Source organism: Schistocerca americana, chromosome 8 (assembly GCF_021461395.2).
Source record: "Schistocerca americana isolate TAMUIC-IGC-003095 chromosome 8, iqSchAmer2.1, whole genome shotgun sequence".
Taxonomy (NCBI): domain Eukaryota; kingdom Metazoa; phylum Arthropoda; class Insecta; order Orthoptera; family Acrididae; genus Schistocerca; species Schistocerca americana.
The window spans coordinates 65738880-65765367 of record NC_060126.1 but is presented as its reverse complement, the minus strand read 5'-3'; the positions used below and the strand labels follow the sequence as shown (position 1 = coordinate 65765367).

The 26488-nt window shown below is 41.5% G+C and overlaps 1 protein-coding gene across 2 annotated transcripts in view; it reads right to left on the bottom strand.

Annotated features, from left to right (window-relative positions):
* Positions 1 to 25194, bottom strand: part of LOC124545483 (ubiquitin carboxyl-terminal hydrolase 2-like) — a 404422-nt gene extending 379228 nt beyond the window's left edge. For both annotated transcript variants that reach the window (XM_047124421.1, XM_047124419.1), the window contains exons 1-2: positions 24955 to 25194; positions 24661 to 24737 (exon numbers count right to left, since the gene is read on the bottom strand). The gene's annotated coding sequence lies outside the window, so the exon portion shown is untranslated. The remainder of the gene's footprint in view (positions 1 to 24660; positions 24738 to 24954) is intronic.
* Between the last annotated feature and the right edge of the window lie 1294 nt (positions 25195 to 26488).

Sequence of the window (26488 nt, the reverse complement as noted above, 5' to 3'; positions counted from 1 at the left end):
AAGCTGTAAGTGCCATCTGAAGACAGATTTGTAATAAATCCGAAAGCGGTAACTTTTTCATTAAAATAAACTATTTAGACCAATATTTGTGGCTGCCAGAATTATAAACATAAAACATCGAAGCAATCGGGATGAGAGGATATTATTTCACTGATTACAAAATAGAGTCAAATTTACGAAGAATTGGGCAGTAGGACGTTGTGCCCACTCTGACCTGGAAACATGCACTGATTCAGTTGAGACAGGTGTGATAAGGCCGTTGTCACGTCTCCTGAGGCAAGCTGTCCCACGGCTGCTGTAACTGGCCCTCGGTATCCTCGACACCGGAACTTGCACAGAGCTGATGTCCAGGTCGGTCCCACACATGTTCTGTCAGGGACACATCATGGGGGTCTCGCTAGCCATACGAGTGCCTCAACACCACGTGGACAGTAAATAGAGGCACGCGTCATTTGTGGACGAGCATGACACACTCGCATGGGAGGAAATACGTGAGGACGCAGGGCGTACCGTTGTGCCGCTGCAGTTGCTGCAGTCAACTACCAGTAGTGACCTGAAGTCACAGCTGCTGACTGTCCCCGCCGTGAAACCAAGAGTTACACCGCTGTGCCTCTCCACAACACTGGAAGACTGACACCTCTTCCCAGGACGCCACTATACTCGCTGAAGGTCATAAGGGATGGTACTGAAGCACAGTTCATCGTTGAATGCAATGGGATGCAGTTCATTCGCAGTACACGCTTTCCCATCACGGTATCACTTTAAACACACTCATCTGTGATGTAGTGTTAACAGCGACGTTCGCATTGGACGGTATTTCGCTAGTCTGGTTGGTGCTACCCGACGACGAAGGTACTGCAGAGAGCCCATTACTTGTTCTCCGACGGCCGGTCCCTATACGGAGGGGAGTACGATGTGCTTAGCGTACAATGCGGCGACCTCCCTGTTCGTGGTCGACGAGTATGCCTGCCCTGGCATTCCTATGCAGTCCAACAGTCGTATCCAAATGACCCACAAATCTGGATATTGCATGACTCGACCAGATGTCCGGCTGACTCGCACAATGAGGCTCCTTTCAAACTCTCCCAAGTGCTGATAACGCTGTCCAACATGGGTACACGGCATCTCCATGACCTTCACGGCGGTTACTCAACATCTGACGCTTTCACGCCCCTTACATATCCTATGATGCCTGGTAACACCATTATTCACAAACATCACTAGTGCAATCTCATGGCCGTTCTACCAGTCACAGAGAATTGCAATTCTAATCATTTACATGCCTGCTGATGGTATGTACATGTGTGAAGTTACACAGACAACTGACAATGTCTTCTGGGCGCTTCACATTCGTCTTTTGTCGGGGACTGTATTTAGTCAGTCACTGTCAATGTTGAAATAGCGTGTGACAGTTATTCCTTCAGAACTTTGTTTGTGAACTTGTTACAGCGTAGTCTTTGTGGCCGTCACCATTTTTCCCAGAAGGGTGTGGTGGAAACACTGGTTTATCTGCGACCTTTTGGCACAGCGTGTCTGACGATATAAACAGAGGAGTAGCACCAGTTCCAGAGGACTCTCAGTTTTTAAGACATCCAGTGATAAGATGGATCACATTACATCTGAGGCAGTAGTCACTGTTATCTCCAAACTAGCCCCTTACACCTGGGACCCCCTCACCCACATACCTGGGGCAACTGTGTACATTCGAGGTCCCTTCCCTCCCCGTCCTCCCCTCCCCTCTTTCTCTTTCGACCAATAGGAATCCTATCGCTCTTCCTTTTATCACTAGCGCAATTGTGTGGGGCTAGTCAATCGAGGTCCTCGCACTACAGTGAGATGGTCACCAGCAGCAGAGTTATCCTACTTAACAAATAGCAGCAAATATTACCATAATTTACGAGGTAAAACACTTTCAAATTACAGTACATGGCTGAATCAGTATAATTTAATCACACCATGGCATATCCTGTAAAAATGGCGGATAATGCCGTCCTGATAGGCAAATTGTGTGACAAGGTGTTGTCCTACTTAAAATGGTAACTAATATTAGCATAATGAATGGTCCAAAATGACCACATACAAGTTTTGTGTCTTAATTGACATAGTGGTCAGCATAGTTCCGCATATATTCTGTAAGAACTCCTCTTTCCATTGCTGTTTACAGTTTTGGCTGATTTCTCGATATATATACTCACTGTAAGTATGACACAGCAACTACCACAGTGCAAACATATATGTACCACATTTTCTGACCAACTTTACTCAAAATACCAGCGCTTCCATTCTAAAATATATGTAACGATGATGTTAAACAACTACCACAGCTCAATATTTTAACAAACTACATCGAAATCTGAGTTAAACAATATCTGTGGTGCATTATTTAACAACTAGTAAACTGTTTGGGTTTTAGCAGTGAAGTTACTGAGCTCGGACCCTTGCTAAATCACCGATTGACTCAACACTGTGCGTAACATGTTTTTCATTTGCTGTGATGCACTACTTTCAGCTCCGTTTTACAGAGGTTTTGTTACTGATGTAGACAATCGTCATAACAAAAAGTATTTGCTGGTGAAAGGAATTCTGATCATGATGCTATTTGAAAGGCATTCCGAGTATGGTGAGATAAATTGGCAAATAGTGAAGAGAATCATTGATTTATTGTATAACTAGTGTCTGGCCCTATACATAAAGGAAACATTAATAGAGATGAGAGAAGCGACAGATACAAATGCTAAAACTGACTGATGCGGGATCGAAACCGGCACCTACCAATCCATAGCCTAGCACAGCTGTCCGTGCTGCTGCTATTGGGAGTAATACATAATCACGTGTCTCTAACATCAAACTACAAATTCTGTATGCGAGAGTAAGACTACCGGGCAAACGGTAATATTAAAAATGTAGCCTTCAAGTTTATTGACAACAGGAGAAAAAACATCGACTCGCGAACTGCAAGAAAAAGCAAATACTGGGTAATAACGAACAAGAGATTTAAAAAAAAATTAGAGCTATCGGAAAGCAAACTATAAGGGGATATCATCACATGCAAGGATTAGGAATGCCTGCCTGCCGCGTCCGGCCATCCTGATTTAGGTTTTCCGTGATTTCCCTAAATCACTCCAGGCAAATGCCGGGATGGTTCCTCTGAAAGGGCACGGCCGACTTCCTTCCCCATCCTTCCCTAATCCGATGAGACCGATGACCACGCTGTCTGGTCTCCTTCCCCAAAAACAACAACAACAATGCCTGCCTGCCAGATGAGAGATTAAGCGTTACCCACCTTAGAACGAAAAAAGATGTACACGAGTTATTTAAGAAATATCCTACTTGCATATTTCTCCTCTATGTCGCATTAGGCATCCACATTAGGGCTACTGAACACTGATTTGGGTAAATCCTTCGATAAAGTCGGCCATCAGTACCTAAGGAATGACACAACATTTCAGACTTCCGGAAGCAACAACAGATTTACTGCTACCGAATGGTGTACAAAACTGTAATTACAAGGACATCTTATGGAAGCAATCACGATCTGACACTTTGTCATATGGAGTAACTGTTACATAACAATTTGGCAATCGTTAAACGGAGCGGAGCATACACAGGTAAAGTTTCTTCTGTCGATAATATTATGAAACACCATTTGGCTGTGCTCAAACAAGATAGTTACATTATATTCAAACGTGCATATTGTTATTCCACAGGTCTTACGATAATGATGCGATGTATCAAACAAACTTGTCACTATGACTCAAATATCAGCTGATTTGTGCTTCATCTGCAATGACACTGTTGTAGACGAGACATTGTTGTAGATCCTACTGTTCTAATGGTACAAAAACGACACGTGAGAAGCAAGAAAGGAGAATTCAAGGTAAATATAGACGTCCAACACTTTAAACCTGATGATTTCATTGTAGTGGAGGGAAAGAATGAGTACAAGCAGCAGTGTATTTGTTGTTGACTTACGCATTGCAGGAGTTGTTTAATACACGATATTGACATATTTTGTTAAAATAATGAGCTGCAGTAATTACTCAACATCATATTTACACATATCTTAGAAAGGAAACAAATGACAATCCAGTAATCGGAAATATTCGGAATTCCATGCCTCATTAAACACAAAGATGTACACTGGAAGGCAGTGTGGACAAACCCATCACATTACAGATGCGTGCTACGATGCATCTGATTTAATCGCGGCAGACTCAAATTACCACAAAATAAAAGGCTGATAGGTTGTCTGTACTGCCAGCACTGCAGTATGGCTAACACAACCATGCACCAAGCAGTAGGTTATCCCAATATTACATGTCTGTGGAGATGGATATACTTGAAATCAGTCGGTGTTAAAGCTGTTTACACTTACAGTGAGAATGTACTTAATTCATTAGGCAACATCAGCGTGTATGCCCTCTCGGTACCAATTCTTATCCTGGTGGCGGAGCCAGTGCTTCATTGTGTGAATTACCTTCTTAATCTTCCCCAAAATGTCTTCCACGAATGGCATCCTTTAATGGCCCAAACAAGTCCGGGGGTTTGGTCAGGTGTGACAGCCGTGGATGGCCTCCCCGACCGCTACAAATCGTGGAGCTCCGCCAAAACCGCCTTCCGATGACCTCACGCGCAAGTCGCCGAAGTGGCGTCAAACCGAAGGACTTGCACCCGGCGAACGGTCTACCCGACGGGAGGCCCTAGTCACACGATATTTACATTTACACTCCGTACCCAGCGACTAACAGTACTTATGTCGACATCAGATGCTCCACAGACTTTGCACAAACGTTTGGGAATATTCCCCACAGTTGCTGCTACGCTATCTGTCGGAAGTGACGGAAACTTGGCGCGCTCACTCAAGAGACTTCAAATAATACACACGCACCGTTTCGCATTCGTTGCATTGTTTTCTGGGCAACCCTCGCACATTACGTCCACCACAAGGCGCCACTGTAGCGTCTCCTTCAGTTACGGCACGTAGCCAGCGCCCGAAGGACCGTTTCAAATAGCTGACATTGTGAGAACCTGCTGAGGGCAGTGGAGTTGGATTCTTACCGGACTGTCACTTTGGCGGACTTCGTTATTGCTTACGACGGCTTGGCTTTTCATTCCCGGAATTGTTGGTTAAAATATCTTGTTCTGTTTTGGGCTTTAGTGGGCTTTCACTAGGCACGGACAGGTTACGAACTGTTTCATTCATTGTGCCTTGACTGTGTTTGAGTTCGTCAATAAATCAGAGTACTCATCGGCTTAGTATTGTTAGCCATGTTATTTACCGTTAGCTGCAATGAAAGCATCAAAAGTTCTCTGAAATTTGTGTATATCTACATCTCCTCTGCATCTACATGATTATTCTGCAATTCACACTTTACGCCTGGCAGAGGGTTCTTCGAGTCTCCTTCAGAATATTACTCTACCGTTCCACTGTCTAACAGCGCGTGGAACAAATGGACACTTCAATCTTTCAGTCACAGCTTTGATTTCTCTTATTTTATTATGATTATTCCTCTCTATGCAAGTTGGTGACAATAAAATATTTTCGCATTCAGAGGATGATTGAAATTTCGTAAAGAGATCTCACCGCAACGAAAAACGCCTTTGTTTTAATGATTGCCATCCCAACTAGCTTATCACACCCGTGACACTATTTCGCGATAACAGAAAAAGAGCTGCCCTTCTTTGAACTTTATCGATTTCCTGCGTGAATGCTATCTGGTAACGATCTCATACAGCACAGCACTACTCTAGATGACGAACAAGCGCAGTGTAGGCAGTCTCTTTTGTATACCTGTTGCATTTTCTACGTGTCCTGCCAATAAATCGTAGTCTTTGGTTTGCCTTCCCCGCAACATTATTTATGTGATCGTTGCAGTTTACGTGTTTCCTAATTGTAATGCCTTTAGATTTGTGTAATTTATCCTATTATAGAAATTTAACAGTTATCCATCAAATGAGACGATGCTGGAACATACAGTGGGTATTTCAACATCATTTGTTTCTCTGGCTGCACTAAGGAACTGGCAGAGACAGTCATTATCAAGTGTTATCACGGAAGTAGTGAAGAAACAAACAGTGCTATTCAAGTAATCCACTATGTATTTTAGTGTATGGGGCACACATTTGAAGGGTCAACGGCTTGTTCCAGGCAGCGACGGCGCAGGCGTAAAGTGCTAATCTCCGCTCTCTTTAGCACCTTGTTAGGGCGAGGACACACAGCGCCGGCCACCAGTTTACACACTACTGTTACAATGTTTGCTCTAGCACAGTCAATGACGACTAAGAATTACTTGCGACTGGAGCGATCGCAGTAATTTTCGCGTTCCACATTACGATGATGACGGTGCGGAAGCTTCTCCTTTTTATATCTGTTCTTTTTAACACTTAATCCCTATTACCTGCGGACAGAATACGGCTTCCACATATGGCGTATCGCCACGAAAAGCCTCTGGCTGCCACGCAGTGAGTCCGGGTTCCACTATCCGCTAGATCGGAGATTTTCTCTGCCCAGGTACAGCGTGTTGTGTTGTCCTCATCATTATATCACTATCGTTACTATCGACACGCAAGTCGCCTAGTGTGGCGTCAACTGAAAACACTTGCAACTCGGCGACCGAACCTCTCCAGGAAGGAAATCGTAGCCATCAATGCCATACGATCATTTCATTTTCACCATGAAAAGTAGCTTGAGAAAGGGGATGGCGAAACAGGTGCGGATCGAATCCACAGACTCGGCTAATGAGTGCAAGCCTTGAACACTGACAAAAAATGGTTATCAGACAGATATCGACCACGAGCTTGCCTCTCTCTTTAGTGTGACGCAGTGTCGACAGCAATGGCCTTCATCAAAAGAAAGAGAATAACGCTAAATCAGAAAGCCGATCCCAGAAAAGTGGATTCCACCATCAAAGAAAGATATACAATTAATTTCCATAATATCTCTTACAGAGCTCTGATGATTTCTATGTGCCCTGTTGTTAGTACTGTTGTATCCGCCTGGTAGTCATTTCTTCTGCCTGTTTACGTATCTCTGTATTTGAATACGCATGCCTACACCAGTTTCTTTGGCGCTTTAGTGTTTTTTTTTTTTTTCCTTGTATGGCCTGGACTGTTCATCACGGAGTTACACGTCGCCTCTGCACATTTGGCAGGCCGTGCGGGCAGCCGCCCCACCAGGAACCTGGAGGGAACTGACACCTTGAATCCTGCAGCGCTGCCCATAAATCCGTAAGAGTACGAGAGTACAGGTATCTTCTGAACAGCACGTTGCAAGATATGTTGATAACGTTCGTGTCCGGGGAGTTTGGTGGCCAGAAGAAGAGTTTAAAGTCAGAAGAGTTTTCCTGGAGCCACTCTGCAGCAATTCTGGACGTGAGGAGTGTGGCATTGTACTGCTGGAATCGCCCAAGTCTGTCGGAATGCACACTGGACAAGAATGGACGCAGGTGATCAGATAACATGCTTACATATGTGTCACGTGTCAGAGTCGCATCTAGACGTATCAGGAGTCCCATATCACTCCAACTGCACATGTCCCACACCATTACAGAGCCTCCACCAGCTTGAACAGTTACCTCCTGACATGCACGGCCCATGGAGTGATGATGCTGTTCCATACCAGTACACGTTCATCTGCTCGTCCGACCAGGCAACACATTTCCAGTCATCAACAGTCCAATGTCGGTGACGGTCTCGTGCAGTCATTGAGGGTACAAGAGTGGAGCTTCGGCTCCACAAGCCCATATCGATGATGTTTCGTTGAATGGTTCGCACGCTTACACTTGTTGATGGTCCAGCATTGAAATCTGCAGCAGTTTGCGGAATGGTTGCACTTCTGTCACGCTGAACGATTCTCTTCAGTCGTCATTACTCCCGTTCTTGCAGGATTTTTTTCCGGCCGCAGCGATGTCGGAGATTTATGTTTTACCGGATTCCCGATATTCACGATACACTCGTGAAATGGTCGTACGGGAATATCGCCACCTCATGGCTATCTCGGAGATGCTGTGTCCCATCGCTCCTGCGCCAAGTATAACACCACGTTCAAACTCACTTAAATCTTGGTAACCTGCCATTGTAGCAGCAGTAGCCAATCAAACAACTGCGCCAGACACTTGCTGTCTTAGGCGCCGTATTCAGCACGTTTACGTATCTCTGTATTTTAATACGCATGCCTACACCAGTTTCTTTGGCGCTTTAGTGTTTTTTCCTCGTATGGACTGGCCTGTTCACCAAGGAGTTACACGTCGCCTCCACAACGTCTGGAGCTGCCAACCTCCCCGACAGGCAGCGTGCCTATCGCAGACAGTGCGCTGTCGGCAGGGCACTGTTTACTACGCCAGGTGATGTACCCTTGCAGCGTCATGCAGATATCCATCGACTCCCAACAACTCACGCCACTGCCAGACTGTGCAATGTCAGGTACGCGCTACATCCCAAGTTGTCAGTAGCGGCAGTTCTGCCCAGCTGCATCAGCAGTTCAGTTGCAGCACTACAAGTTGGCAGTGCCAGGTGCTTCGTCTCAGTGCTCCACGCCAGCAGACCCAGCCCAGTTTGTCCTGGTCTTCACCAGCAGCACGTCGGCCATCACCCGCCAACAGTACCGGGCCAGCGACGTCACAGTTCACCACACCGCCACCTACTATGACTACATTTTATCGTATAAGCACATCACAGACACATTTCCTTTGTATATAGTTGTGTGGATATTCATCCAACGAAGTAATTGAGTTTCATTTTGTAAATATTGTTTTAAAGTGTCTTCAATCACTTCTCAGGAAAAGGATACTTTAAGTATGTCTGTCTTTCTTTGTATGTCTGTCTTTCGAATTTACATATCTTACGTATCGTCTGCTACAGCTTCATGCTATCCACATATGTTCCTTAATTATCATAATGCGAGTATTCTATGGGTGGCACTGCTTCCCATTTCCCATATTTCACTTCCTCCGGTCATAACAGTTCCCTTCTTGTAGTCTTCTGGCATCCACCACATTCTGGACGTCACGATCCCAGCTCCTCTTTGGCCACCCACGGTTTCTTCTTTCTTGTCCACTTCTTCTGCAGCCATTGGGTATCGCACATCCTTTCTAGGTGTCTATATCATTTTAAACATTCCGTTTCTGTGGTGACTATTATTTATTTAGCGACACCCACAGCATCTCTTATATCAGCATTTGGTATACAGTCCAGCTTGGAGATGCCACGACTTCACCTCCAAAAGTCCATCTCTAACGCAAGCAACTTGTTTAGCTGACGCTTATTTACTACCAATGTTTCTGCATTGTTCGCAGTGAAGCTTTCAACAACTGAATTATATATCATCTGCATGGTAATTTTTATTATGTTTTTATTCCAAAGGGCTGTGTTCAGTTGTCCTACACCTGTGTTGTCCTATCCTGTTTTATTATTTATGTCATCTTCACTTTTCCCATTTGATAACATCATAACCCCCCCCCCCCAATTGCACTCAGCGCTTGTAAGGCAAACTGAGGAGCTACTCGATTGAGAAGTAACAGCTCTAATCTCGTAAACTGGCATACGGCCGGAAGAGTAGCGTGCTCACCACATGCGCCTCCATATACGCAACCAGTGATGCCTGTGGGTTTAAGATGACACGGCGGCCGGTAGGTACCGTTGGGCCTTCATGGCCTGTTCGGGCAGAGTTTAGTTTTATAACCTTCCATACTTAAAGAGACTTATATCCCCTTATTTTACTGGTTCCAGCCTCTGACTCCCTATGATAATGTCGCCAACCTTCAGATATTCGTTTTTGTCAAGCTAACTGGAAGATCCTATTTTTCATACCTCTTTTAATTTCCAAAACATATACTCAGCATCATCCTCGTCTTCTGCTACGACGACCTGGCCTACAGCAATAAAATGTTTGTGTAAGATTTCGTCCCCTGAAGCACTCACGTGCCTTCATATTTGCTCCTCTGGGCTTTATTTCATTAAATAGCGCCAGGGTTATAGCAGGTTCGCGTAGCCTTTTTGCTCTCTGGACATCATGTACGCAACTGTGCTATCTTTCATGCTCCTTATGAGATGGCGCTATGACATAAGCAGACAGGATTATCGCTCGGTCTGCGAAAGAAATGCAAATCTAGCAATCTGAGTGTAAGGTGAGGCTCCACAGCAAGGTTCAAAGGGAAAAGAGCAATACCACAGAGTGTTACTATTTCTGTCTCTGTCTCACCCCGCAATCCCCTCATCGAAATATAACATGCCACCATCCCCACTTTTAACAGGTGACAGAGATGTATAACTGTAATAATAATAACAATAAAATATATAATGTGTTTTGTACAATAACTAGCTTTTTCCCACGGCATGCCCATGAATGCGATCAGCAAATATCTGAACACACCTACTTCTCCTACGTTAACTTCTTCCTCCCTCTGTCCATCCACATCATCCTCCCACCTCTGCCTGTCTCCTCCTTCCCACTCTTTCTGTCTCTTCATCTCCCCCTCTTGCTCTTTCTGTCCATTACTTCCACCTCCTCTCTCTGACCATACCTTCCTCCACTCTACCTCTCATCATATCCTCCTCCTCCCCCCTTTCCATCTCTGTCTCTACTGCTGCGCGGGATTAGCCGAGCGGTCTGAGGCGCTGCAGTCGTGGACTGTGCGGCTGATCCCGGCGGAGGTTCGAGTCCTCCCTCGGGCGTGGGTGTGTGTGTTTGTCCTTAGGATAATTTAGGTTAAGTAGTGTGTAAGCTTAGGGACTGATGACCTTAGCAGTTAAGTCCCATAAGACTTCACACACATCTGAACATCATCATCTGCCTCTACCTCTTCCTTTTCCACCTGCCCATCAACCATCTACACCTTCCATCAGTCTCATTGCATCTCCCCCTCCTCTTCTCTCTCTATCCATTTCCTCCTCCCCCTCACTTTGTCCATCCGTTCCTCTACCCATCTAAACCTGTTCCCACCCACACTCATTGGCATCTGCTGCCCGCGCAATATAGTTTAATAAAGCAGGTTGATACTACTTCCACAACAAACCTGTCATCCAGGGTAGCCTACATATCAGGATCTGGAAAACTATTTTTTGCCCCTGACATGTAGGCCTCCCTACAAAGCAGGTCGATTTAGCAGGCCAATACTGTTCCAACACACAATGCCTGTTGTGCAGGGCAGCCTATATTCCACTGGCAAAAAAAAACCTTGTTTTTACCTGTATCCTCTCTTATTGCAGCTAGGAGGTTATAAACACCCCCCCCCCCCCCCCCCCCGTGCTGATCCTTGTGAGGTCTGCTGTTCTGTGCCAGATTTGGTTAAAACCGATCCAGTGGTTTGGGAGTAGATCCTGGACATACACATTGGTTTATACAGGGTATAACAGCTACAGGTGCAGATATTCCTATTGGTGATTGAGGGCAGTATACTGAACAACTTACATCAGTATTTACATCATTTGTAGACTAATAATTATAGTTATTGCATTATAATTATTGTAGGTTGGGTAGTACCTCTAACTGAATGTATCCATTAATGCTTATTTTCCTCCATGGGCAGCAGATCAGGTATTGAAGTGTGGATTTATGGAGCAAAATGGTTTGTCTATAGTGACAGGTGTAGTCCACTTAGCAGTGCCGTTACGACTGAACAGAAAACGTCGAGTCATAGAGTTTGTGATGTGTCTGTAGAAAGCTGTTCCTCAAAGGGAAGAAACAACAAACACACTGATGTGTGTACATATTAAGGTACACACTTATACCTGTTGCACCCAGTATATATAACAGACGATAAATAGTTTAGTTACGATAAAATGCGTAAAATATCTTAACGGAATAACAATAATTTATTTACATTAGTATTTAATACATCACTTTGGCATGCCATCTATTACATCATTTCAGCACACCGTTTAAGGATTTACATTTCAGAGAAATATGGCGTTTGGAAAGCACTCGCCCAAAAATTTGAAAAATACATGTGTCACATACTTATATGGTGATTATAACTAAACCACTGTAGACAGAAAACTATACTGCAACAAAATTAAAAGGTCACGTTTCCGAAAGCTTGTAGTTCCCTCCCATTCCGAAGAATAAGTTTGAAATTGGACCAGAGAATCCAGTTCAGTCGATGTAAACAGAGCTCGCACCATTATGGAGCCACCACCAGCTTGCACAGTGCCTTGTTGACTACTTGGGAGCGACGGCCGGGGTGGCCGAGAGGTTCTAGGCGCTACAGTCAGGAGCCGCGCGAGCGCTACGGTCGCAGCTTCGAATCCTGCCTCGGGCATGGATGTGTGTGATGTCCTTAGGTTAGTTAGGTTTAAGTAGTTCCCAGATGAAATGGGAGATATGATATTGCGTGAAGAGTTTGACAGAGCACTGAAAGACCTGAGTCGAACCAAGGCCCCCGGAGTAGACAACATTCCATTAGAACTACTTTCAGCCTTGCGAGAGCCAGTTCTGACAAAACTCTACCATCTGGTGAGCAAAATGTATGAGAAAAGCGAAATACCCTCAGACTTCAAGAAGAATATAATATTCTAATCTCAAAGAAAGCAGGTGTTGACAGATGTGAAAATTACCGAACTATCAGTTTAATATGTCACAACTGCAAAATACTAACGCGAATTCTTTACAGACGAATGGAAAAACTGATAAAAGCCGACCTCAGGGAAGCAGTATGGATTCCGTAGAAATGTTGGAACACGTGAGTCAATACTGACCCTACGACTTATCTTAGAAGAAAGATTAAGGAAAGGCAAACCTGCGTTTCTAGCATTTGTAGGCTTAGAGAAAGTTTTTGACAATGTTGATTGGAATACTCTCTTTCAAATTCTGAAGGTGGCAGGGGTAAAATACAGGGAGTCAAAGGCTATTTACAATTTGTACAGAAAACAGATGGCAGTCATAAGAGTCGAGGGACATGAAAGGGAAGCAGTGGTTGGGAAGGGAGTGAGACAGGGCTGTAGCCTATCCCCGATGCTATTCAATCTGTACATTGAGCAAGCAATAAAGGAAACAAAAGAAAAGTTCGGAGTAGGTATTAAAATCCATGGAGAAGAAATAAAAACTTTGAGCTTTGCCGATGACATTGTAATTCTGTCAGAGGCGGCAAAGGACTTGGAAGAGCAGTTGAACGGAATGGACAGTGTCTTGAAAGGAGGGTATAAGATGAACATCAACAAAAGCAAAACGAGAATAATGGAATGTAGTCGAATTAAGTCAGGTGATGCTGAGAGAATTAGATTAGGAAATGAGACACTTAAAGCAGTAAAAGAGTTTTGGTATTTGTTGAGCAAAATAACTGATGATGGTCGAAGTAGAGAGGATATAAAACGTAGACTGGCAATGGCAAGGAAAGCGTTTCTGAAGAAGAAAACTTTGTTAACATCGAGTATAGATTTAAGTGTCAGGAAGTCATTTCTGAAAGTATTTGTATGGAGTGTAGCCATGTATGGAAGTGAAACGTGGACGATAAATAGTTCAGACAAGAAGAGAATAGAAGCTTTCGAAATGTGGTGCTACAGAAGAATGCTGCACATTAGGTGGGTAGATCACATAACTAATGAGGAGGTATTGAATAGAATTGGGGAGAAGAGGAGCTTGTGGAACAACTTGACTAGAAGAAGGGATCGGTTGGTAGGACATGTTCTGAGACATCGAGGGATCACCAATTTAGTGCTGGAGGGCAGCGTGGAGGGAAAAAATCGTAGAGGGAGATCAACAGATGAATACACTAAGCAGATTCAGAAGGATGTAGGCTGCAGTAGGTACTGGGAGATGAAGTAGCTTGTACAGGATAGAGTAGCATGGGGAGCTGCATCAAACCAGTCTCAGGACTGAAGACCACAACAACAACAACCTAAATTCTAGGGGACTGATGACCTCAGAAGTTAAGTTCCACAGTGCTCAGAGCCACTACTTGGGTGCGTGGCTTTGTGGGGTCTTCACCACATTCGAACTCTATCATCAGCTCTTACCCGCCGCAATCGGAACTCATCTAACCAAGTCACGGTTTTGCAATCGTCTAGGGTCCAACCGATACGATCAGGCGACCAGGAGAGGCACTACAGGTGATGTCGTGTAGCTAGCAAAGGCACTCGCCGCACTGTCCTAACAAATACGTTCGTCGTACGTTCCACATTGATTTCTGTGGTTATTTCACGTAGTGCTGCTTGTCTGTTATCACTGACAACTCTACGCCAATGCCGCTGCTGTGAAGGCTGTGGACCACTGCGATGTCTGTGGTGAGAGGTAATGCCTGAAATTTGATATTCTAGGAACACTCTTGACATTGTAGATTTCGGAATATAGAAAATACTAATGATATACGAAATGAAATGGCCCTGTGCATTCAGCTCCAACAGACATTCCGCATTCAAAGTCTGTTAATTCTCGCCGTGCGGCCATAATCACGTCGTAAACCTTTTCACATGAAACACCTGAGCACAATCGATAGCTCCGCCAATGCATTGCTCTTTTATTCCTTGTGTACACGATATCCCCCCCCCCCCCCCCCAATCTGTATATGTGCATATCGCTATCCCATGACTTTAGCCACCTCAGCTTCATAGGAATGATGTTCTGACTGTGCCCTGCAGGATTTGCTTTGTTAGCAGAGTTAGCCTCATGACTTACCGCTAGACGCCAGTACTGGTTCGGCAACATAGCGATGAAACACAAGCACCAGTGTACGTTACAACTGCAGACAGCCAACACGGGTCTGGATAAGGCAAGCAGGGCTTACTCGTAAAGCTGTTTTATCAAAACAACAGCAATAGTGCCGCTCCTCTTCGCGAATATCGACGCATTAAAGGTATGCGCAGAGTTCCTCTTACCGCATAGGGGACGAAGAACATGATTCTGAATTAACTGCCCATTTGGGAAATGCTCCAGACAGAGGCCGAAACCTAATTGCGCCACAAATTATTGAAGAAGTTACTGTTGCCGTGGCTACTGCTCATCAATTTTTACCAAGTGATGCAGACATTCAAATAGACTTTGCTCTTACGTTTCTTGCAAGAGTTTTTGGTAGGAAGGAGGCAGCATAGTATCATCGATCGAGAATCGCCGGCAGAAGTGGAACTAATTTCAGGTGTCCTTCAGCGAAGTATGTTGGGGCTCTTGTTGTGTATTAAAGACCTTGCACATAATATCAAGAGAACTTTAGCCTTTTTACAGATGACGCACTTATCTGTAATGAAGTACTACCTGCACAAATATTCAGCCAGAACTCAAGTTTTCAAAGTGGCACAAAGATAGGCAACTTCTTTAAAAGCTAAAACTGTGCACCTCACAAAAACCACACTATCATGTAAGTCTTAATTGGAATTGGCTAATTCATACAAATCCAGTTGGTCAGGGTATGAAATGGAATGATCACATCTGATCAGTCGTAGGTAAAGCATTTAGAAGACTTCGGTTTATTAGTAGGATACTGGGAAAATGCAGTCAGCCTGCAAAGGTGACTGCTTACAAAATACTTGTGCGACCCATCCCACAATAGTGCTCAAGAGCGAGGAACCTGTGTAGTCACAGTTGCGTTTGTCATGTGGAAGAGTGTCTCGGATATTGTAAGAAACCTTCACTGGCAGACGCCAATTATCCTGCGAAAGACTGCTTTCAGAGTTTCAAGAACCAGTATTAAGTGTGAATCTAGGAACGTGACGGAGCTCCCTATGGTCAGAGATGGTTAAAACCGATCCAAGTATTTTGGTTCTGAATAACCTGCAACTGGTCTCTATAACAATATGTTTATTTTTCGCCGACAGCTGGATATAAAACCGATTTACCAAATTTTCCATAGCAGAGATGCTGACTTTTTGTAAATAAAACTTTTTAAAAAAAAAAAAAAAAGTTCAGTATGACGTTCTGTGCCCCCTCCAAAATTACTATCGAATGGCATTGTTTCTGATGGAGTCAACTTAAAGAGCACCACATTATAGAACGTATGTTTATGAACGGACTGGACGATAAACGTTGGTCAACAGATTAATTCATCCCTGAAATCTTAACCATTTTCATGTAACTCTTTCTGGTAAATGTTATATTTCGATTACTCTCTAAATTGTTGATTCGAGTTTTCTGAAAGAAAATTTTTGATTTTGTCAGCAAAATATCAATTGTATTCAAATTCCTGTTAAAAAGTAAACATATAAATTTGACTAAAATGGGTTTTCCATTCTAAATAATTAGAGAAACAGAACGCTACAAATTTTACACTTACGTTTATTATTTGCCTCCTATTTCTATGAAATAATAAAAGGAAGGAAGTTATGGCGACAGCAATGGATTAAAAAGTTAACAATTCATTCACAGTGTTTATAAAAACAGATAGCTGATCTGCTACCTATGTCTACATAATATGCCTTTATCTGCTTGCAGCCCTCGGTAATTGACATCTTAGCACGAAACATAGTTATCCAGCCTCAGTTGTTACCCTTTAGCAATGACTTTTGGTAATGTCCTATTAGTGGCATGATCCTCTACAACAACGTACTTTTTTTAACAGAGAAAATCAGAACCAACAGGAGAGCAGCCGTGAATTTTTAGCAGTATTCAACTCCTCACTACTTTTCGAGAGAAGCAGCGAGCGATGGACAGATTAAGTTTTTTTATTTAATTATCCGTTTTATGTGATCCTTTGAGTCGATGTAACTTCAAACGTATAATTCAAAAGTTTGATGGACTCTTTAAGATTTTTCAAAATTTGTTCGATGTCTACATTCATCGCTGGAAATAACAGCAATTAAAAAGCTGAAAATCAATTATTTCAGAAAACGGTCCAGTGAAACTGGGCACGAAAAAAACCAGCAGGTATCTCAGCGACAACCGCCATCCCTTCGTATCAGTCGAGTCCGGGCCGCGTAGGCTAGATACGCTCTCCGAGCAATTTAAGTACTATCCTTCCCGCGTTCCGCACGCGAATGGAACGGAATGAAGCTCTTAACACATGCTGCCGTGGTAAGTACGCTTTGTCATGTGCTTTACAGCAGTTTTCAGAGTATGCATGCGAAAAAAGATCTTCAATACTCCGTATCAACGCTGTCAGTGGCTCAGAACAGACTTCCATACACAGCAACAAAAATCATTTGCCCAATAACACAAAATGTTTGGCAGGTGTCAGAAAACATTTTCAATATAAACCTAAAATCATTTTTTCTGGACAACTCCTTCTGTTCTACAGACGAATTTCAGTTGTTCCACATAATTTCAATAAAAGAATCGTTCATAAGACCTATGGAACATGTAATTAACTAACTATCTAGCGGTAGAACCGACTCGTATGTTGTAAGTAGTTGAGAAAACCACGCGATACTAATTATAACTGAATGTGAACATAAAGAAACTCTACATCACCAAAAAAACGAAACTTTTCAGGAGATATGAAAAACATTCCACGTCTTAAAATTATGCTGAAATTCCGGTTTTCTTCTCATTTTCAGTTAAAATGAATGTAGAGGGAAGAATGACAATGGACTGTAAACAGTCAGAATACGTTTTCTTGGCGTAAGTTAAACTTGATTTAGTGGACATGTGGGTTTCCTCAACATTTTATAATAAATAAGCATAAACACCACTCATACTTTATTGCAAATATGGACAAAAATCAAACAAATCATGCCTATTTTGCATTATTTTTGGAATCTTACTCCAGACCTGGTTTATTCTATGACACATGTTGGCAGCTGTATATGTCAGTGTAGAAGTTCTGAATGATTTCCTCTTTTGGTAGAAATGGTATAAAACGCCTTAAATCGTGCATTTTCTTGTCATTTATACGCACATATCAATTATTCTCTCCGTTTAAAACAACATAAATTTTTGAGAGCCGATATTCTTTGTATATGTGGTAGGTTTCTTTCAGTTTGAATGATACAATGGCTGCATAACAACACAGAAAATGCGAGGACATATGGCGTTTCTCTATATCATGATAGGCCTATATGTTTGTAGTAAAAAACCATAGGTAACTCGATTTTGCCAAAAATGGGCATGTGGCGTTTCTCAATATTCCCATTCAGTTACAGTAGTAGCTCGATCATTCTATGTCAAATCGCCTAATTTTGGGACATTTTCCTGCTCAACCATCAGGAATTTCGATGAAATTTTCTCTGAACATTCGCACATGTCCCAAAACCAACATCGGTGAAGCTTAACTTTCGTTAAAGCAATGAAATGGTATGTCCTGTGGAATAATAATGGAGAGGCGATATTCAGACCGAATATTTTACGCAAAATCGCACGAAAAAAAAAAAAAAATTCAGCGTTTAGCTTCATGTACCTTAGGGATTAAAGGTGTGACGAACGTGAAACTTGGCTTACAAAAACCTAACAACACAAGGTTCTCAAATGTAAAGTTTTTTAATGCTACACGCTCCAATGCCAAATAAATTAAGTGCAAAATTGAAGATTTTGTAAAACAGTAAAAAATGCAGTATTTTCGAACTGATTTTGCAAAGAAACTGTTCAACAAAACTCTTCAAACTGTACTCATTACAAATACCATGATTTGAACATCAAAACAATGTGTATTTGATTATCCAACGCAAGCTACCAATCCTCGATAATTGGGATAAATGTTGCTCGCGAAAATCACGGCACGAAAAAAATTTAAATTTTGGATTCTTGTATCTCGTAGAGTAAACTTATGTTGAACAGGTAACTTAATGCGCAACTGTTAGATCGCACAAGGATGCGGAATACAAAATGTGATGCGCCTACTATTTACCAATAATATAAAATTCGCCGAAAAGGGTATGATTTTTGTGAAAAGGTGAAAATAGAAGATATCGACACTTGTTTTACAAATACCGTTTTCTGTCAAAGCTTCAAAACCAGTTTCATTCGAAACATGTCTTAATTTCCCACATTCCCCTTCCTCCCCGACAGCAGCGGGTTTAATTTCGAATTTGGGCTAACAATGCTACATAAATTGAAGCAATTAAGACAGAGAATCGCGCTGCGAATATAAAGTTATAATTTTGATTGAAGGTGTTATAGACATGAAACTTTGGACACTACAACTTAGCAACATAAGGTTTTCTGATATAAACTCATCACGTACTGCTTTCCAAATTTCTGAAAAATCAGTTCAAAATTGATTTCTGTAAAAATTATAAAAATAGATCACATTCAATTTGCTTCTAGAAAATCTGTTTCACGTTACTAATTTCAAACTAATCACATCTGGAAAGGGCATCTTTTCAAGTATCCAGAAAATCACGTTCGATTTTCGAATGTGTACTAACAGTACTTGAAAATGATGGCGAAATATGAAGGACTGAACCAAGGTACAGGCTACACTGTAGCAACCTGTTGTCTGTGTTTCCTTGCATGTGGATTTTATTTTTAAATTGATAAGTAATATCTGATTATATTGTGCTGGATCCGTCCGTTCAAGAGCATGAACTGGTAGCCCCGTCACCATAGGGGTCTCGCAATATCAGCCACGGGTTAGTTTCTTCGTTCAGGTTCCCAAGCCTATAATTTCGTTTCTTAATTTAGGTCCCGAAGATTTTGCTGAAAATTATTAGTTTGTTGTTCAAGACGCTGCTCAAGGGTTTCGTGGGGAAAATTCGCAAGTTACATTACATTCTTTTGTGGCTTATTATGTCGACGAAGGGATGTTGCAAACTGTTAGTTGTTGCTGTGGTGTCACCGCCAGACACCACACTTGCTAGGTGGTAGCCTTTAAATCGGCCGCGGTCCGTTAGTATACGTCGGACCCGCGTGTCGCCACTATCAGTGATTGCAGACCGAGCGCCGCATCACAGCAGGTCTAGAGAGACTTCCTAGCACTCGCCCCAGTTGGAAATGGAAATGTCGTGTGGCTAGGGCCTCCCGTCGGGTAGACCGTTCGCCTGGTGCAGGTCTTTCGATTTGACGCCACTTCGGCGACCTGCGCGTCGATCGCCCCAGTTGTACAGCCGACTTTGCTAGCGATGGTTCACTGACAAATTACGTTCTCATTTGCCGAGACGATAGTTAGCAGCCTTCAGCTACGTCATTTGCTACGACCTAGCAAGGCGCCATTATCATTTGCTATTTATCTTGTGATGTATGTACCGTCAGACCGATGTTCACCAATTATGGATTAAAGTTAAGTATTCCAGAAGCTACGTACTTTTTTTACTAGACTCAACTCCTTTAACTGTTCCAGACCTCACGCCAGCCTGCGTGAGCTTAAACGCGTGCCTTTCGGCTATCTCATAGTGGCTTGGCTGTCTTGCCAAGTCACAACAATTGTATTATTTCAAATCACTTGCAACATGTTACTTTTTTGTCGACTGCCGACTCAAACCAAGAGCACCGAAGTATATTATTTCAGTTGCATAATATAAAAATTATCAGAATTTGTGTATCCACAAAAACAATGTCAATACTGAAACGGAATGGAACTTTTTGGCACTAGCCATCTCCGTATGATGAGATTGGTGGCACAGCCGATGAGACTGGTGGTACAATCATGCGATTGTCCACTCGCACAAGGCTACAAAGGTAATCAACAAATTAAATATTGACGCCAAAATCTGTTCAACTTTTACGACCGAAATGTACAAGACATCAAATATATATACAGCAAGTTCCAAAACAAGAAACCTAAGAGAGCAAAAAGTTTCAAGAAATAAGATGGTGAGAAAGCAGCATTGTTGCCGGTATGAGAGATCATCAGCAATTTGAACCCATCATTAATTTGTAACACTTGACTCGAGCTCGGTTAATGTACTAATAACACAAATTTTTCTTCGCAGAGTATCTAGCAATATCATGCTAAGTTTGAAAGTGACGGAGTTATTACCTGGCCGTTACACTGCCTGTACGTACGATAATGAATGGTGGATCGGCAACATTATTGACATATCAATGGAACAAAATGATGCTCTGATAAAATTTATGCATCCTCCAGGTCCGGCTAATTTATTTTGTTGGCCCGAAGACAGGATGCTTCTTTGGTACCGTAACAACACCTCCATTTCAACGCTCTGTTTTCCTTCGATACCGTCATCTGGCCAACAGTGTCAATTTCCAGAAAAAGAACGACAGAAAGTGGATCAAAAATTTCTAAAAATGTTAACTGCAATGCTTAGAAGTATAAAATCAAAACTGATATTACTTTTTGCATGCCATCTATTTGAGATATTCCTGCAGATTTAAGAATTGAAGGTAAGGTACTTACTTAATGGCTTTGTAAGCAGATAGGTACAACCATAAGGAACCGAAATTAAGAAATAAAACACGGGCTTGGGAACCTGGATGAAGAAACCAATCCGTGGCTGAATTTGCGGAATGGGACTGTCAGTTCATGTTCTTGAATGGCCAGTGACAATGTCACCATGAACATAGTCAGATATTACTTGTCAGTTCAAAAATAAAAACCACATGCAACGAAACACAGGCAACAGGTTGCTGCAATGTCGCCTGTTGCCGTGGCACAATCCCTCACATTTATCCATTTCCACATATTGTTAGCATACATCGGAAAATCGAACATGATTTTCTCGACGCCTGAAACAGGCTCTTTCCAGCCGTGATTTGTCTGAAACCAGTAATGGAAAGTTGATTTTCTAAAAGCAAATTGAATATGATCTTTTTCGTAATTTTTATGAAAATCAGGTTTGAAGTTATTTTATAGAAATTTGGGAAGCAGTACGTGATGATAGTTGACATTGGAAAACCTTATGCTGCTAAGCTGTAGTGTCCAAAGTTTCACGTTTATAATGCCCTCTGTCGCAGTTATAACTTTATTCGCAGCGCGATTTTCCGGCTAATTACCTTAATTCATGTAGCATTGTTAGCCCCACACTGGAAATTAAACCCGCTGTTGAGGGGGAGGGGCGGGGGTAAGACATGTTGTTTCCAATGAAACTGGTTTTGAAGCTTTAGCAGAAAACGGTATTTATAAAAGAAGTGTCGAACATATCCTATTTTCACCTTTTTACACTTATCATCCTTATGCAACCTAGCAATTTCGTATTAAGTTTCACGTTCAGCATGAGTTTAACATACGACATATGAGTTCGAAGATACTGTATTACAAAATCTTCGACTTTGGACTTAATTTATTCAGTATTGGAAAGTGGTGCATAAATGAAACTTTAAATTTGAGAACCTTGGGTTGTTAGGTTTTTACAAGCTGGTTCACTTTCGTCATGTCTTTAATCCCTGAGACATATGAAGCTAAACACTGAATTTTTTTTAGGGCGCTTTTGCGTAAAATGTTCCGTCTGAATATCGCTTGTAAAAATCTTTTCGTTATTAATCTTAAGAGTACGTATAATGTTGTACAAGTTGGCCAGATTCCATTTCTTTCCACAACATATAGCCTAAGCTATTAACAGCTCTGTCACCAGAAATTCATTCTCGCTCTGCGCAACGTCGCGCAAAAGTCAAACAAGTAACTACATCTCTACATCTTGACCTTTATTGCTTTGACGAACGTTAAACTTCGACAATGTTCATAGAGGAGACGTGCGAATGTTCACATAAAATTTCAACGAAATCCGAGACAGTCGAGCACGGAATTCTAGGTGAGATGCTTGGGCAATTATCTTCCAATGGCACAGTAAGGGTTAGTGATCTGGAATAAGTAGTAAGTTCTGCTACCCACAGGTCTCACATATTATATGAAATACTTTTTGTTGTATTTCAAGGCTTCAAGAGCAAATGTCCTACTCCTGAGATGTACGTCTAGCCTCGCCGGTAGAACAGAGAAGTTACGGTTAACTTTACAGTAAGAAAACACTGGAATATAAGAATGCCCGTGTACATTCACGTAAATGTCATGGCTATTAGTAAACTCCACTAACTCTGTCCTGACAAACACTGATGTCATAAGTCATAAAATTTTTCCTCGTGTTACCACCTGCTACTTAAGTTTCAAACTAACTTAACGGCCACGGACAATTATGATCCCTTTTGTGACAAGAAATTAAGGTAAAATTGTATAACATGGTGGGATTGGAGTCCCACAAAAGGGTTATTCAGCTGCCTGCTTTGCAAGTTGTTTAAATTAATCGCCGATTCGGCAGTCCTGGCGCACTTCACCTACCCCGGCAGTCCTACCGCGGAAATGGAACCGATCCACCTGTTTACTGGCACTTCACATCACCGAGAGATTAAGGCTACTCTAAAGGCAGACTGATAAATCCTTGTGCCTGACCTGGTCTTAGATCCTGCGACCTTATGGTCCACTTTCTGGATTAACGATTATTAGTGACACCAAACACCCGGTGGTAAAATTATGGCGCACAGCAAATCAGAAAGGAAAACCTTCGTCAATTGAGTAGGAGCCACACAGCAAACGAAACAGGAACATTAAGATGGCGATTTAAAACGCCCCAGGAAAACGGCAAATATCTCGACTGAAGTTTCAGAACCGGGGAATTAGAAATATAAACATCAACATGCTATTTCTTGCTAATCGATGACGATAATCCTGAACTTCTGCAACACATTAAAAAAGTTGTTCCATCCTAAGGAAAGAATCGGGGAAGAAAAGAATCACGATTTTTTATAACACACAGAGTATTTACACATCTCGTACGAGAGATAAGAAATATACTTCTTACTCGTAGTACACATTTAGAACAGTGCAAATTGTAATCCCATTACTGTATGTTGTGATATATGTCCATAAAAATTTACTAACAATAAAATTAGATAATTCATTGTTATGCACATGTCACCTGACGAGATGTGGTTTCCAGTGCCACGAAACCGGTTGCGATCTGATTAAATATAGCTAAAGCAGCTTCTCAATCCACAAGATAATCACCAAGCTGAATATTGGAGGTTCCATAAATTAATTTTTATTTTTATCTACAACAGTAAAACCTTAGGAATCAAAATGTACAAATTAAAATTAGGAAGCGTTTACGAATAAAAACGTCTGAAATCTGACGTACCTGTTCACAAAAGTCGTGGAAGTAATCTCAAAAGTCAGATGAGTATAATAACAAAATAAAAAGTATGCTACACAGATCGCATAAACAAACATAATGCGCACAATGTTTTTAAATTTTCAGGTATTGTCACGATAGTAACAGTTGCCAGTAGATTTGGTAATTCACAACTATGACATACCCTAGAAATTGTCGACCTTACATTAGTAATTAGATTTATTCTATATGAGTGCAACACATTGAAAGAGTAGATGAAAATTCGTTTACGTAGTGTCTGGCTACTGTTATGTTTTATGGGTCCAAAACGCACGTCAAGACAAATACTCGAAGCAGACACTTATTTAAAAACAAAATCCAGGAGAAATTTGTAATAACTGCGACGTTCTGAAATGTTTAGTGTGCTGCGAAATAAGATTACAAGACTGGGAGTCTAGGGGGAAAAAATTGACGGGTCTACGAAAGAAAGACATTACATTTACTCCTTTAACAAACAGCTAATTTTTTAACAAACGAATACACAGTAGTAACTGAAAATAATTCGCTTCGAACTTGTCTTCATGCCGACAATGGAGAAGATCCAATAAATAGATACAATTGGCGATGACATACATAAGAACGCGGTGGTACAGAATATATATATATATAACTACGATCCACTGCAAAAAAACTCGAAACGGGAGAAAGAAATGAAGATATTATTCTGATAACAAAGGCATTTACACACAGCTGTCAAAAGCTCTAATAATGAGTTGGAAGACATATTTTGATGCTGTATTTGATACTCACCAGCCTTCATGAGAGTTTTGCTTTTCTGCGCTGTTCTGATTCAAAGAAAAGCATCAATGGAGGAGACAGGTGATTCTCTGAAACAAAATTGATTAGGAAATAACTAAGACGTGTGAAAAAGCTATCGTCTCGGGAATTTCAAGGATGGGCGTTTAAAGTTAGTTGGCGCAATTCTGTAATTTAGAGTTGCGAAATTTTGGCAGTGTTTACAGGCGACTATACGAAATAATTAGCAATACTTTCCTAATATATTACTATACGCTCATGTCACTATTAAGTGTAGACATCGCTTACCTGTGGAAAATTATTCAGCACTCACTAAGCGATGGCTCCACTTGCTTTTTTTTTTTTTTCTTTGCAAATTTAACTTAGCCGGATATTCCACGAGATTAATACTGTACAACGCGAATCACAAGGACACCACAATACACTTAACACTAAAGTTACATTAACGATGCGCGTAGAAACATACTTTTATTTATATACAGTATTGCCGGAGCCCGGAAAGCTTCACCCTGTTTCCATTTAAAGTACCATGACGTCACATCGGCAAATATGTAGACTCGCCAGTTGGCCAGACTGCTCGTATCGACACGATATTACGTAACTGAAGGTGAAACGTCGATGACAGTCAGTGAGGTTGAGTCATAGAGATAGTAAACGATACGGGGAAAATATCAGTTGTATGATACCGACCAGTATGACGTTATTCATAAAATATCTTCCCGTATCACCACGTAAAATAGGAAGTGTAACTGTAATAACAGCATATAGAATACGTTCTGATTTGCAGAGTTAAAATTCTGTTAAAAGCGTGTACTCACAGGACTTGCAGTACACTACTGAAAAAAGAAGTCTGTTCATACAGCAAGAATTCACAAATAACACTGAATTTATGTACATTGAAAAGTTACATTTTTTCCCTTAAAATGAAATTTGTTAACTAAATCTCTAATCACTTGAAAGTGAAGTACAGCACGGCAAGTGAAGGACAGAACCAAAATAGACTCCATTGCCGTCTTTAAATTTGACCCTTAGAGTATGTTGCGGAAAAGTTAATTACGTATCAGTTTAAGCTTTTCTAGAGGGAGTTCACAACTCCTTTCCTCTTGCTACTTTCCAACTTGGTAATGAGATTCGCTTGTGTGACCATGAAAGCGGTCAAAATAAGTATAAGGAACTGTGCCTTTTTAAATCCTGTTTTGTCTATGTGTTAAGTTTGCTATGTTCTAGCGACAAGATGCACCTATATGCCAACAGCGGGATTACTCTTTTTCAGTAACTTTCTGAAAAAAAACAGCTCTTTTTTAGTTCATAAATGGGGTGACAATATAACTCTGAAACTACCAATCAGCCTAGCACCAATAGCAGTCTTTCCATCATTTAATATCTGCATCAGTTAAAGATGAAAGATCTGATTTCCTTAGAATCTTTTGTGCACTTATGTGTTTTATGAATCAGTGCTAGTTTAATATTCTACTTGCTTTATTTGGGCATTTTGCTATTTCATACATTTTTGCCAGTGTTGTCTTGGCTTCTGTGTTACAGTTTCCAAAAAGAGTTTTGGTTTCAGTATGTCATTGGCATCTGTCATACAAGACATTCTGGTGAAACTCATTTACAGACTTGTTGCTCTACTTAAGAACCTGTGAAGGGACAGAATTCATCCGTTTAATATTGTTGAAAGATATGTATTTTTTTATTTATTTATTCATTCATCTATAGACAAATTTCTTTGTATGGATATCATCATTACACATACATATATGCATTATTTATAATTCAGGTACATAAGATAACCCACAAAAAAAACAGAATATACATAAGA